We start from the raw sequence: 12,379 nt of genomic DNA, 5'->3' as shown, positions 1-12,379 counted from the left end.
AAGCTCATTAAGGCCAAATACACCAAGAATTCAAGCTCCATCAAAAGGTATGTCATGCTAACTAGTATATTATAATTTTATGTTAAATGCATGCTAGTTGTAAGATTAATACCTTGGAAACCATTTGCATGTATAATTGGTGAAAACATAGATCCAAGGTATTTAGGGTTGTATGTGCACCATAGGATGTTGTAGTATACCAAAACCCAACAAAAACTTCTCCATGTCATGGGTTTGCGACCTGGTGTACCAGGTAAAAATGTTGAACTTGGTGTCATGGGCTGCTGTCTATCGAGCGTGGATGGCAAGTAATGACTTGAACATTAGCTGAAAAAAATTATGATCCCTTAATAAAAAAATATTAAAATTAGGATTCTGTAATAAACAAATACTTGAAAATCATAAGAACAACTAGTGTGCGTATATACCTTGGTCCTATGTGTATTGAGCTCTTCTTCAAAATGATTATAGTCTTCTTCATATTGAGACCTCACTTAAAGTAACTGATGAAAAGATACAAAAGTAACGTGTACTCAACCAGAGTTAGCATTTTACCCTACAAAAAATACCCTTGAGTCAAAAAGAAAAGACTCAAAAAACATGAAGGAAAAAATATAATTAACACATATTGGTTACCTGTTTCCAATAATTATATCCAATAAAATATAATTATCATTCTACGAATTTATATCCAATAAAAGGATTTTTTTTCTAAAAGAGAGTAAATTACATTTTTGGTCCTTGAGTAAATCTAATTTTCGCAATTTTGGTGTCAAAAAGTTCTCTTGAAATTTGTGTCCTTATGTGAGGTTTTTGTAATGATTTTCGTCCTCGTTCCAAATAAAATGACTATTTTTGGTCCCAAAATATTCAATTTACTTGGAACAAGGATTCAAAGACCAAAAACTTTATAAATAAGGACCAAATTTGCAAGAGAAAACTTGTTGTGACTAAAACTTAAAAAAATTAAATATAAAATGGAATTTAAGTGCATACATATCCAAGGAATAGCAGGTGCTAGGGAACTTAGATACACATGTACCAAATCCTTTTTCCATTTAGGGATGTCACTTAATCAAGCAAGAAAGACACAAGATGTAACACAATCCATAATCTTTTCATGGGGAACAGAAGATTCATCCTTCTCATGTGCCTCTGCATTATATGAAACTAGGGATAAATAAGTAAAATATATATCTACTTAAATGCAAGAAATAGCAACATTTTCATACTTTCATCGAATTAAAAAAAAAGTATCTCTGACCTGCTTTTTCAATGTCCTTTGGTGAAGACACTTGTTTGGATAGAGAGTTGAATGTCAAATTGCACATTTCAAACGTTAACGGGAACACCACACCAAAACATTCTGGATTTTTGAAGGCTTTTAGAACCTATCAAATATGTAATAAACCCAAGTCATTGTTTGAAAATATTAAAGAATGCTCAAAACATGAATTTGCTACTCACAAAATAACAACTAAAAGAAATGGGAAGTGAGTTGGGTAAAAATAAACAAAAGGGATGAATGCAAGGTACTTTTATTTGTGTACAATATTGCATTTATTTCTATTACAACATTGTAATTCTAATCTTTTTCTTATCAAGACATTGTATTTTAATTATAGTAGTGAAGTGAAGATTACTTTGTGTTTGTATGACATTGCTACAATACAACTTAACTGGATAAAATTTAAGACATTATATTCTTCAAATATAATATTTGGGAGTTCGTTATTTTACTTATTTTAAAACCTAGACTGAAAACTTCTCCAAAGTTTTGACTTTAGTAGAAGAGGATTGACATTTTTTACATTCTCTAGACATCGAAAGCCTGCATCACAAAATTTCTTGGATTTTTTTACTGCATGCTGAAGTTACCACACTTAAGATGGCACATTCACAAGATGGATCAGCAACAAAAATTGTTGTATGACAAGATGTACAAAGAGAAGACAAGGCTTCCAGTAGATCCTCCTTTCCCTGTACCATGTGAAAAACGTCCATTACGCCCCTCCCCTATTGATGTTCCAACAAGCATATCATAAATACAAAAAGGATTCATTTTTTCAATCTCCTTTAGTATATCATCCTCTACAACCCGATGGATTAGAAAACAACACAACAATCAATTTGAGAAATTAGACGGTGATTAGGCACTGAGATGGAAAAGGGTATCATTATACTTCTACACATGTAAAGTTGGGCAAAATAACAATTCCATCAAATTTGGATGCCATGTAGGCAAGATCACATTGCTGAAAAAGGAAAATCTAGGTCTATTTACATCTTTAACCATCACTGTCATACAACTAGGAGAATCAGTTCATCAGTTAAAGAAAGAGGCATCACCATCTAAAAACCATACGTGACATTTGTTCTAACCACCAGCTTCATACAACTAGGAAACCTAGTTTCGAAATTTGTTTGAAACTCCTCTACAATAATCATTGCATCTGAAGTTGGAATAGGAGATTTGGAGCTTTTAGTTGGATACATTAATTTCTTTAAACTCTCAATACCAGCATTTTTTGATTTTACATAACAACATAAAGGAGCTGAAAAGAAAAACTAACCTCAAAGATGGGGTTGAAGTCTTTCTTACTACCTGTTAATGAAATCAAAAATTGTGAACTTGATGCTATAGAGAAAGAATGGTTAAATTTCACTTCATATATGAACCCTAAAAGCCTAAAAACTAATATGTGTTGTGTTAATAGGAAGGTTGGAGCTAATACCATGGCTACAAAGCTCCAAAAAGACATAAAGGGGAAATATTAACAGGCGCATAATGCTTATCTCCATCACCGAAAAATCACCAGCCATTATCTTCTCACAATCCATGTACGGCCTTAAAACACAATGTGACAACCCGAACCTTTTTCCGTTACCGTTATCCGTTTTCGTTAATAAAATCTGAATTTTATTAAGTTTCCCGTCAAACTTCTTGGTTTAGAAAATCATCTAGTTTATATAAATTAAATTTTTATATATGAGTCGGGACCAAAACTTCACGAAATGTCGAGTTATCCTTCGATCAAAACATCGGTTTTCGGTCTGACTGAGTTTACGGCCGTAAAACTGTGTACGGCCGTACACTCGTTTACGACTAGCGTCGGGTGGACCCCACCACCGACCACGAAAACCCCTATAAATACGAGACCCTACCCCTCATTTACATTTTTCTGGCACGACACTCTCTTCTTCTCTCTCTAGACTCCTGACCATACACCCCAGAAACACCCTTATTCTTCCGGGAAACATCGAGAATCACCATTGGGGGTCATTTCGGAGCATCTAGAACACGTTTTTCAACGAATCCAGCACTCTTGTTCTTGAGTGTACGGTCGTACACCATTCAAGTCTGCATATCTTCATTGGCCGCACACCAGTTTACAGCCGTACACGCTTCAAACCTTCAAAGGTTGTACACCCTTCAAGAGGCTGTTCACGGCCGTACACCTGTTCACAGCCGTACACACTTCCTAAGCAGTGAACTAGATTGAAAACCCACTTTCCTCAATTCAATCAAGTCCCGGTAACATTCCTTAACCAAAAGCAAGTGTTTTTCTAACACTTTATCTAACGAAATCGCTAATTTAGATACATATATGTATTTAATTGTTATTAGGATTCCGTTAAGTGTCACGCTACAACTCGAGGGTCTGCATTCCAGTTCATTGATTCGACGTTTGCACACAACTATCAGTGAGTTCATACCCATATGCCTTTACTGTTTTTAACGTTTTCAGGGGGGAATACAAGCCAAACATAAATGATTTTGTGAAACTTATACAAAAAGGATTTCAATAAACTTAAAACGGATGCAATTGATACAATCACACAGCTTCTATACTTTTATAAAATATATAGATATTTTATCCCTTTTGTACTATGCTGAGCATAAGGGGAGTTGTCATCATAGTCACAGAACTTTCATTGTAAAACATGAATTGAATGCATGAATAAACATATAAACTATAATAGGTATAGTTTATGGAACAACTAACATATCAAGGTACAAACATAGATTCAATGCAATCAAATATGTAAACTATATAATGTATAGTTTATGAAATATATAGACAACAAACTAAATTCAATGGATTCATTTTATTCTACATGTAATCGTTAGTATAGCATTTTATGAGTGACCATTCTCCGCGTACTTACCTAAGTACTAACAAAAGTCCTGAGATTATAACCAGAGTCTCCTTGTGGGAGAACGTAAGTTTGTGTATAGATCTATACGGGATTGACAATTCCAAACCATAACTGTTAGCTACGGTTAGGCCGGCAGGCCTGGGTGACAAAGTCATTTCGATTCCGACCATATACGATTAATGTATGAATGGTAATAACTTTAAATAGTTTTATTATAAAGTAATAGAACTACTATACATATTAAAGTTTTCAGAGTTTTCCAAACTTACTATACATACTGGTGATAACCAGGGTTTTTCATGTAAAAAGAGGTTTCTTATTCAATCAAATAACGCACAACACATTCAATGAGATTCAGTAACAAAATACACATGTTAGAAAATAATGGATTTTCTTGGAAGCATACAAGTACATTTATTGATTCATTAAGCGATTTTCTTCTCAAAAACATGCTTATGAACTCACCAGCTTTATGCTGATACTCTTTCGAAACTGCTTGTATTCTCAGGAAATCAGTAGACAGGTACCTCTTGGAGTTTTGAGAAGACGAAGCGTATAGAGTTTCGTCTTTTGCTTTTGTCATACTTTTGAAATGTATAAACATAAATCAAACCGATGTAAATATTTTACTTAATTAATGTAATGGTTGTGTTTACTTTTATTACTGTAATGCAATGGTTGTGATACTATACATGACGTCATCCACCCCCGAACGTTTCCGCCGTTCCGGTTTGGGGGTGTGACAGATTGGTATCAGAGCTCTTGTTTATAGTGAACTAAGTATACCGAACCTTACATGGTATACAACTATAAACACTAAGGGGCCGAAGTGATCTGAACTAAAAGTATACTTTTAAAATATAAGTATTTTATAAAAAGTATACAAGTATCCATACGTACCAGAAACAATATTGTAAGTAGAACAAAACAAAAGTATTTGGATGTTGGACACTGTGGTTAAACATGGATAATTATATATTCATGTCTGGGGTCAATATAGCCTGATCAACTATATTTATTTGAGACATGACAAACATGTGTCTGGGAGTAATCATGGTGTTGCAACAAGCCGAAAACTTACCAAGCTATATACATCAAGATATCGATAAAACAGAGCATACAACTTAAAATACTATAGGAGTATTTCAGCTAGAGCCGAATACAGTATATAGATTCATTCCAAGTATTGCTACTTATTTCTTCCTAGCGATAGTTTACTTGCATTAGTAACTTTTCACTGTTTATCGCTTAGTAGAACACTTTATCTATCAAGATGAGATATATCTTGTTTCATATCTCTTTATTTAAGATCTAGGGTACTTACCATCCTCTTCTTCCTGATTATTTTTAGAAAAAGATGCCTCCCAGAAAGAGACCCAATAGGAAGAACAACGACCTTCCGCCACCACCACCTCCTTAGTTCGATCCTGCCATGTTCCAGGTAGCAGTTACAGTCGTCGTGACTGCAGTAATGGCGCAAATAAATCCCGGTGGGGCTAGCGGATCCGGAGGTGGTACTCATCCCCAGAATCTTGGCGATCCGGGATATCAAAAGGAGTGTTCCTATAAGGACTTCATGAACGCGAAACCCAAATCCTTCGAAGGAAATGGAGGAGTCATTGCCCTAACTCGATGGTTCGAGAAGATCGAATCCATTTTCGAGATTTGCGCGTGTTCAGGGGCAAACAAGGTGAAGTTTGCCGGATGCACCTTCACCGACAGAGCACTGACCTGGTGGAATGGTCAGGTCAAATCCATACCCTGCTAGTAGCGAATGCCATGGGTTGGGAAAGCTTAAAAGAACTCATGCTTGCTGAGTACTGCCCAAGGGGCGAGATGCAGAAGTTAGAGCACAAGCTCTAGAACTTGAAGATGAAGGGTTCCGACATTGCCGCTTACATAACTAGATTCTGCGATCTGACTCTTCTCTGTCCGGGGATGGTCACCCCAGAAAGCAAGAAAATAGAGAGATACATTTGGGGATTGACGCCCCCAACACAAGGAAATGTTTTTCCTGCTAAGCCTACCACATTTGACAGCGCCAAGTGCCTGGCGCAGACCCTGATAGATCACGGGGTTGATCTGGATGAAGTAACAGCCGCTCCCGAACCACCAAAGGAGAGTGGTGGGAAGAAGAAATTCTGGAACAAGCGTAAGGGCCAGTCTTCGCAGGAGCCCTCCAAGAAACAACAAACAGTGGCAGTTCAAGCTGCTACTACTCCTGCTGCTGTTCCCACTACTCCAACAACTCCCAGCCACTATGCTGGAAACCTACCTTTGTGCAACAAATGCAACTTCCGTCATTTGGGAGTTTGTAGAGAAATGCAATGCAACAAATGTGGCAGAAAGGGGCATACAGCGTGATTCTGCAAAACACCAGCTCAACCGACCAAGCGTGTTATGGTTGTGGGGAGGTTGGCTAGTTCAAAAGAAATTGCCCCAAGGGAACAACAGGTGGTAACACAGGGAAGGTGCTGACGATGGGCCAGGAGGAGGCAGTTGCGGATCCCACAGTTGTTACGGGTACGTTCCCCCTCGACAACTCTTATGCATGCATTCTTTTCGATTCTGGTGCGGAGAGAAGTTTTGTTAGTCATGCATTTAAACATCTACTCAAATGTAAATCCCAACCTTTAACCGAAACATTTACCGTTGAAATGGCTAACGGAAAGAAAGAGAGCACTAACGACATATTCATAGGTTGTACCCTTACCCTAAACGATCATTCCTTCCACATCGACCTTATACCAGTTTCCATAAAGAGCTTCGACGTTATCATCGGCATGGATTGGCTGAGCCCCAATCATGCTGATATCCTTTGCTACGAAAAAGCCATCTATCTCAATATGCCCTCGGCCGAAACTCTCATGGTTTACGGCGATAAACTCAGCTCAAACCTTCGTATCATTTCATGCATCCAAGCCCAGAAATATCTACGAAAGGAGTGTCATGCATTCCTAGCCCATGGCGTTAACAAAAAGCGGGAAGTTAAGCACCTCGAGAGCATCCCCAAAGTCTGCAACTTTACTGATGTCTTCCCCGAAGATCTTCCAGGAATCCCTCCCGTGCGCCAAGTCGAGTTATGTATCGACTTAATCCGCGGAGCTACTCTTTTAGCTAAATCCCCATATCGTCTAGCGCCAGCAGAAATGCAAGAGATATCCTGCCAGCTCAATGAGCTGCTCAGCAAGGGATTCATCAGACCAAGTTCCTCACCCTAGGGATCCCCGATCTTATTCATGAGAATGAAGGATGGATCCTTTCGGATGTGCATTTATTATCGAGAACAGAACAAGCTTACCATCAAGAACCGTTATCCTTTACCCATAATCGACGACCTCTTCGATCAACTTCAGGGAGCCAGTTACTTCTCGAAAATAGACCTAAGATCAGGGTACCATCAGTTGTGAGTTCATGAGAATGATGTCCCCAAGACAGCATTCTGAACTCGTTATGGATACTACGAGTTTGTAGTAATGCCCTTTGGCCTAACCAATGCACCGACGATATTCATGGATCTGATGAATCGGGTGTGCCGCCCTTTCCTAGACAAGTTTGTAATCGTGTTCATTGATGATATACTTGTCTACTCCCAGAGCGAGGAAGACCATAGACAACACTTGAGACTAGTGCTAGAAACTGTAAGGGCGGAGAAGCTCTATGCAAAGTTTTCAAAGTGCAAATTCTGGATCAGAAAAGTAACTTTCCTTGGTCACGTGTTTAGCGAGGAAGGCATACACGTGGACCCTTCCAAGATCAAAGCGATTGAGAATTGGTCAGCACCGAAGACACCCACATAAATCCGTCAATTCTTGGGTCTCGCTGCCTACTATCGTAGGTTTATCCAGAACTTCTCCAAAATTGCTAAACCCTTAAACACCCTGACTCAGAAAGGTGTAACCTTTAGTTGGGGAGAAAAGCAAGACACTACATTTCAAACATTGAAGCAGGCCCTATGCAGCGCACCAATCTTGTCTCTGCCCGAAGGGACGGAGGATTTCGTTGTCTACTGTGATGCATCCAATCAGGGCCTAGGTTGTGTGCTGATGCAGCGAGGAAAGGTTATTGCCTATGCCTCGAGATAGCTGAAAACACACGAAGTCAATTACACAACTCATTATCTAGAGTTGGGAGCAGTGGTCTTTGCGTTAAAGATTTGGAGACATTATCTTTACGGAACCAAGTGCATTGTCTTCACTGACCATAAGAGCCTACAGCATATTTTCGATCAGAAAGAGTTGAACATGAGACAGCGGCGATGGGTAGAGCTATTCAGTGATTACGAGTGTAAAATACGCTATCATCCCGGAAAGGCCAATGTAGTAGCAGATACCCTCAGCGGAAAGGAGTATTCCGGTCCTAGAGTGAAGGCAGTGACAATAACCATCCATTCCCATCTATCTGCTCAAATCAAAGAGGCTCAGCTAGAAGCCTTAAAACCATAGAACATGTCGGATGAAGCTTTGAGAGGAATGGAAAAGAACTTAGAGGTCAAGGGAGACGGAGTTTACTATTTCATGGACCGGATATGGACCCCAAAGTACAGTGGTTACAGGGAGGTTATCATGAACGAAGCTCACAAGACTAAATACTCCGTTCACCCAGGTTCAGATAAGATGTATCTGGATCTCTAACAACTCTATTGGTGGCCGAATATGATAGCAAAGATCGCTACCTTCGTGGGAAAGTGCTTGACTTGCACCAGTGTGAAGGTGGAATATCAAAAGCCCTCAGGTCTACTTCAGCAGCCGGAAATACCTGAGTGGAAGTGGGAAAGGATTACAATGGATTTCATCACTAAGTTGCCAAGTCTCCGAATGGGCACGACGCCATCTGGGTAATTATCGATCGACTAACTAAATTCGCCCACTTCCTACCAATCAAAGAAAACTTCAAAATGGAGAGACTGACACGAATCTACATTCGAGAGATAGTTCTCTTTCATGGTGTGACTGTATCCATCATCTCCAATCGAGATAGCAGGTTTACCTCGAGATTTTTGGCAATCACTGCAGAAATCTCTTGGAACTAAGCTGGATATGAGCATAGCTTACCATCCACAGACAGATGGGCAGAGTGAGAGAACCATTCAAACATTAGAAGATGCGTTAAGAGCCTGCGTCATCGACTTTGGCATGTCGGGGGACACTCATTTGCCCTTGGTCGAATTTTCCTACAGCAACAGCTACCATACCAGCATCAAGGCTGCACCGTTCAAAGCCCTCTATTGCCGTAAGTGCAGATCCCCTCTGTGATGGGCTGAGGTGGGTGACACGCAGCTAGTCAACGGTCAAGTCCTTGATAGGACTCTCACCGGCCCAGAAATCATCCGAGAGACTACTGAAAAGATCGTACAAATCCGGGAACGACTAAAAGCTTCAAGAGATAGACAAAAGAGCTACGCCGATAAAAGCCGAAAACCCTTGGAGTTCCAGATTGGTGACCGTGTTCTTCTGAAGGTCTCATCCTGGAAAGGCATGATATGTTTCGGAAAGCGTGGAAAGCGGAATCCAAGATACATAGGACCATTCAAAATCCTCGCTAGGATCGGTCCCGTAGCCTACAAACTTCGCCTACCACGAGAACTTAGCAACGTACATCCCGTCTTTCACGTGTCGAACCTAAAGAAGTGTCTGTCCGATAAGAGACTTGTGATACCCCTCGATGAGATCGAACTAGACGAAAGCTTCATCTTTGTGGAAGAACCCGTAGAAATCATGGATCGGGAAGTCAAGCGAACGAAACAAAGCCGTATCCCGATAGTAAAGGTTCGCTGGAATGCCAAGCGGGGACCTGAATTCACTTGGGAGTGCGAAGATTCAATGAAACAGAAGTACCCTCATCTATTTCCGAGTCCATGATTTGTATGCAGTGTTTGAATTTCGGGACGAAATTCCCTCTAACGGGGGGATGATGTGACAACCCGAACCTTTTTCCGTTACCGTTACCCGTTTTCGTTAATAAAATCTGAATTTTATTAAGTTTCCCGTCAAACTTCTTGGTTTAGAAAATCATCTAGTTTATATAAATTAAAATTTTATATATGAGTCGGGACCGAAACTTCACGAAATTTCGAGTTATCCTTCGATCAAAACTGTTGGATTAGATGTCTAAGCCCATAACTATTATTGGTATGTACTTGACCCGAGAGTAGCATGGTCCATTTGGGTTGCATATCATCAGGACAATTTGTTAGGATGGACTTTTGAGAGAAGGTTATTTATGGTTTATTAATATATTATAAGTTATATTATATTAATATGAAATCATATGTTTTAATTAGTATCGATCAAGAATTAATTTGGAATTAATTTAGTGATCAAAAGAGACTAATTAAATCTATGGGGACTAATTATGATAATTAGTTATATTTATATGTGTTGGGCTTATGATCCATGTTGGACCAAGTTTATGTATGGATACATAAAGAGTTGGGCCACATGAACCATGGATCATAAAACCCATGGGTATGGATTATGGGTTATACCCATGACCCGTGGAATCCTACATATAAATAGGTTACTCCATAGCCAAAATCACCACTTCTTTTCTTAGAGAAATATGGAGGTGTTTTGGTGCATGGAATTCTCTCTCAAGAGCCACCTTTGTCCTAGGTGTGTTGTGATTCCATTTGAGGCATTTCATACTATTGGTGCTAAGCTCTTAAGGCCAAATACATCAAGACTTCAAGCCACATAAAAGGTATGTTTCCCTAACTAGTATATTATCTGGTTTATGTCAAATGCATGTTAGTTATAGGTTTAATGCCTTGGAAACCATTAGCATGTATAATAGAGAAAACATAGATCCAAGGTATTTAGGGTTGTATGTGCACCATAAGATGTTGTAGTATACTAAAACCCAACAGTGGTATCAGAGCCATGGGTTGTTTTCTATTATATTTGATGCAAATATTTTTTTTTTTCAAGTTGAAGGAAAAAAAAGGAAAAAAAAACATGACGTTTATCAAATTTTAAGATAATTACTTGTTTTGTGAAAAACGAATTATTTGTAAAATTTGAATCATTTGTTATATGAGTTGAATTATGTTAAATTTAGTAAAAGATAAAATGATATGATTATTTTATTAGTTTTAAAGTTTGATCTAAATGTTTTAAGGAGTTACAAATTTTTTCATAAAATTTTGGAGCTCAAAAGTTTTTTTTTAAAGTTGTGATCTTAAGGGTTTTTGAAACTTCCATAAGTTATGGATATGAAAGTTTTTTTTTTTTTTTAAAAAAAAATTGATTCAAAGTTTTTATGGAGTTACAAAATTTGGTGTTAATGTTTTAAAGAATTCCATAACTTGTTCTTAAATTATGGAACATGAAAAGTTTCATCATAAAACACCATTAATTCCATAAGTTATGGAATCCAAAGGTTTTCAAGAATTACAAAACTTGCCCTCAAGTTTTGGAATTTGAAAAAAGTTTTTTATGAAAAAAAGAATTGAATTCTACAACTCTTGGGTTCATAACTTAAACAATTAATTAAATGGTTTTAATTTTGAGTTTAATAATTGGAATTATGATGTTTTGTTGAATAGTTCAAATTAACTCTTATGGACTTTATTAATAGTTAATTAAAGCGTTAAATTAAAAGAGTATTATTAATCCATAAATATATGGTTTGAGTTTAATTAAATTAAAAGTCTAGTTTAATTAATAGATTAAATCACCAAGTATTTTAAATGTCTAAAATACACCCTTATACTATTATAATATTAAAAGTTTAATATATTTTATGTATAATAGCAAGTCGTCTTACCATTAGTAGGCCTCATTCACGAAGCCAGACTATAAGGGGGGTATAAGGTTACTGCCTATAAAATGGCAGTTTAATGGGTGTCCACTCTCACTCACCGTTTCCTTGACCGGTGGAGGGTCGTTAGCCGAACAGGTAGGACAAGGACTATAATTCTCCCTTCATTATAAGTATAATGATAAATACTAAGTAACTAAACACTTATAAATTCTCAATCTTAGTTACTTAGGAAAATGTGAATAAGGTGCTAATCCATGAAATTACACTTTGCACTTTGTTTAAGCTGTTAGTGGAGCGTGTGTGGTTAACCGGCACACTAACCTGGACTTAACAAGGTAGGCAAAGGGTAACTTAATGCTTATCATAGTATCGTTGGAGCGTGTGTGGTTAACCGGCACATCAATTGAGGGGTAAATATTAAGGGTACCAAGTATATTTGCATGGTTACTTCACA

This window comes from Lactuca virosa, chromosome 3 (genome assembly GCF_052849685.1).
Source record: "Lactuca virosa cultivar CGN04683 chromosome 3, Lactuca_virosa_CGN04683_v6, whole genome shotgun sequence".
In the NCBI taxonomy this organism is placed as follows: Eukaryota; Viridiplantae; Streptophyta; class Magnoliopsida; order Asterales; family Asteraceae; genus Lactuca; species Lactuca virosa.
The sequence above is the reverse complement of the archived record's forward strand: the minus strand, read 5'-3'. Positions refer to the sequence as shown.